Here is a 4,150-nt window from a genome sequence, read left to right as displayed (position 1 = left end):
CCTGTGTATTCTTCCTTCAGAATCTGTGGATCTTCATTGGCCTATCACAAGTAGTAAATAGCTTCTATAAGGAATTTTATTCTTGATTAACTCCTCCTACCCCATGTTATGTCAAAACACTCCTTTTCCTTGAACAGAAGAAGAAAATGTCTTTGGCTTACAGGTGTTTAGCAGTTTCTCCCTTAAAATCTTCCTGGAAACATTGGTAACAATAGCCAGTGGTAATAGTAACCAGACAACAATGAAGATGCTTGATCTTTTCTGATTTCAGTATCCAAGCAAGGTCAGGTCTGCATAAAGAGCACAAATGCTGATTGTTTATTGTGTAAAATATTTCTCAAGTTTGTTTATCGGAATATGAAGAACTTCTCTGAGTGATAGCTGCAGTTGTAGTTTTCTAAGTGAATTGCCTTTGTTGCTCCCCCCCCCCCCCGGCTTGGAGTACCTTCAGATTACAAAAAAATCCTCCCCCCCAATAGCATTTCTCCAAGTTGCATGAAAGGGCTATACCTATGATACATACTGTAACATAGATGCAAATATATGCCTGAACATTTGGAGTATATACACCTAGATGCTATGATTGCAAGGCTACTGGGTACATGCACACTAAACACATTTTCCACTGTGTTTCCCCATACAGTGGGCAAACCTGTTTCCCCATAACTTAAAAAGCACACTCCTGGATCCCTTTAAGGTGGTAGCAGGTGGATTTTTTTTAAGATGGACTACTTCTAAGCCAAGTCTTATTCACATCTAATCTTATTGTATTGGGGGGAAATTAGTTAAATTCTAGGTCAGAATGTTTAAGGAGAATCATATGGAGAAGTAGGGGAGAAAGACTAAGGGAATACTGGGCTTTATAATAAAGTTTTTTTAAAAGCCACCTTGAGTCCCTCTCTTGGAGAAGGCAACATATTAAATAAATAAATACTTGATAAATATTCCGTATAAATATAACCTGACAACTTAGATAAAAGATGATCTCTTCAAGGGTGATCCTGATAATCATTGCCCAACTGGTTTTAGTGCATACTTACTGAAAACTCAGCTTTCACTGAAGAAGGAAGGAGACCTTGCTACTTCCTTTCCCATGCTTTTGAAAGATAGCATCCTGTATTGAGACACATTTTACGCCACAGGTAACTAGTCACTGTATTTTCAGCAAATGAAACAATTAGTAAAGTATGGTGATTTTGTCACCGTTATAAAGGCTCACATATTTACAAACCTCATTATTCTCTAGCTCTAAATAATTGCTAATTTCCCAGATCCCATGAATGAAAAAGCTTTTACACGTAATAGAACTAGTAGTGCCATTAAAAATAAGCTTGTTTGCACGTAATCTTTGATTCATTAGAGGATAAAAAAACATGGTCAGAAATAACTAGTTAGCACAGAGCTCCAGTGTTGAGCAACGGGAGCTTTTGCCACACAGTGTAAGATTGCCTTTTTCCCCTTTCATGACTTTTAGAAATGTTACCTCACCTGTTTGAACAGCGCAGCACTCTTTGCCAACCTTTATGCCCTTGTCAAACAATTGTTGTTAATTGCAATCAAGTCTACTTTGACACCTGATGGCCTTACAGATAAGAGACCTCCAAGTCACCCTCCCAGCTCAAGGTCCTGCAAACTCAGGGCTCCAGCTTTGAGTCTATCAACTTTTAACAGTCTTCCTGTTTTCCTGCTGCTACATTACATTATTCTACATTAGCAAGCATTATTGTTTTTTCTAATGAGTCATGTCTGAATACCAAACAATGCTTGTTTTAAAATAATACACAATATGCAAAATAAGCCAGATGCAATGAATGCAGTTGCATAATTATCATGGCATTTTTTACAGAAGTGGCTGTATCATCTAATTTGACATCTTGAATTGGGCTCATGGAGTTGACCCATTGTGTAGGATGCTAGAGTCACTATTCAAGACTGAAAAGGCTATAGTTACATCCACTTTGGATGCAATTTCAAGATCATGAAGGCAGGTAGCTGAGGTTGGGCCATTTTAAAGTGATTGTAAAATAGCTTTTAAGAGCAACACATAGCAGGAGAAAATCTATGGCCCAATGCCAACTATTGAATATGACAGATGAAATAATCAGATTGTGTGTTGTTTGAAAGCATCCCAGCAGCATGCTTTCTGTACATTTGAGTTTTGGACTTCAAAGTAATGAGAGCCAGAGTCATTGGGCTGCAACTCTGGAGACTAGGGTTTAATTTCTAGCCTGGCTGTGAAACTCACTGGGTGACTGGGCAAGTCACATGCTCTCAGCCTCAGGGGAAGGCAGCAATGGCAAACCTCTGAACAAATCTTGGCAAGAAAACCTCATGATAGGGCCACCATTAGTCAGAAACAACTTGAAGGCAGATAACAATAACATCAATTTTCAAAGCTAATACACGATGTGCATACTCCACTTTTAAAAGATTTTTAAAAAGTCTGAATCACTATGGCCCGGGATAGATGGGCCAAAAGCGGCATGCTGCCACAGATACTAGGGTTAGGAAGCGCACACCATCCGCATGGCCCGGAACCCTAGGACATATGGGCACTACAACTGCACGGCCCCGCTCACACTGCGCGCACATGCATGACGCAAATGTGGCGCAGCGACTGCACCTCCGGGTGCTGCACTTACATCATGGACAGGCGACAGGCGCAGTCATGGCATGTGGAGCTCACCACAAAAATACCCTGCTTTTCACAGGTTCTTTTTACTCCGGAGGGACGCCGCACAGTTTGGCTGCTATGGCATCCCTCCTGAGTTAAAACAGGAGCCTCCAGTCTGCTGTTTTCAGGTGGTCTGTTGAGCCCCTAAAACAAGCTGAATGATCCCTTCAAATTACTGAACAGTTCTGTGTAAATGAGTATTCATAGGCCAGAGCTTGGAAATGTTATTTTTTAGATTACATTTCTCAGAACCCTTCAACCAGCATGGATTGATGTTAGAATTTTTCATTATGCATGACTCTGAAGTAATTTATTTTGTAAGAGATTTATATCTCTTTTAACATTATTGGTTTTCATTTGTACAAATGGCTTACTAATTTTTGATTTAGTGATCTGTATTTTAACTATGATTCTCCTCTTAGATGGGTTGATCTAAGGCTGGTTCTGCCATTCCTATTATTTTTTAGAATTGCAACTATCCTAAATAACTATCATAGAACTATGTAAAGTGCTTCAGATTCCTTTGCATAAGATATCTGTTGTGCAAGTTTACAGTCTCCAGTTAGGCTAGCCCCTTATGTAAGCATTGACTTCCCATTCAGCAGGTGATTCAATGGGGCTTCTTTAGCTAGCATTAGCAGTTAAATTTAAGCCTAGATCCCAAGTTTCAGTAACTAGAATATTATTATTAAGTTATTGTTGTTGTTATTATTATTATTATTATTATTTAGAGTATTTATACCCTGCTCTTCAGCCACAAAGGGTCTCTGAGACCTTACGGATTTCTAATTTGACAGTTGCCTGACCTCAGGTTTACAATCTAAAAAGATATGACACAAAAGGAGAAGGGAATGACAGTGGGAAAGGGGATCAAGTCCAGCAGATACAGTACTGCTGCTTCGTCGCTCCCTCCAAGGTCAGGACGGTGGCAGTTGGAATCGAGGGAGGATCTTCCATCTGCCTCTGGGCGAGGCATGGAACTGTGCCTCTTCTCCCCTTTGAGGTCAGGGTGGTAGCAATTAAGATGGAGGGAGGGCCTTTCATTTGCCTTTAGAGTTAGGCATGATGGAGCTGCCTCAGCCTCTTCTTTGCTCCTTCAAAGGCCAAAGGTTTAGAATGATAATTAAGCAAGCACCACAAAATGTTCCATTAGGCTATGTGACCAACCTCAGTAGCTGTTTCCTCATTATAAAGGTTTAGACTGAGGGAGAATTCTTGAAGCAAACCCACTCAAAACCTGCGTGTGGAGGGAGGGGGAATACTTTGTTAAAATTCAAGCAGATCGCATACTCTTTGAGACCTCTCTGGACGTTTTGATTTCAATAATCTTTAAACATTCTCGCATTGGATATATATTTGCATAACCTTTCCTGCTTGGCGTAGTAAAGCTTCCTATTAGAGATTTCTCTGAACTAGGGAGTTTAAATATGTCATTTTGCCCTTTAAGCTTAATGGGATCTCAAGTCGCTCATGTAA

This window comes from Sceloporus undulatus, chromosome 4, assembly GCF_019175285.1.
Source record: "Sceloporus undulatus isolate JIND9_A2432 ecotype Alabama chromosome 4, SceUnd_v1.1, whole genome shotgun sequence".
NCBI classification, from domain to species: Eukaryota; Metazoa; Chordata; class Lepidosauria; order Squamata; family Phrynosomatidae; genus Sceloporus; species Sceloporus undulatus.
Note: the sequence above shows the minus strand (reverse complement) of the source record.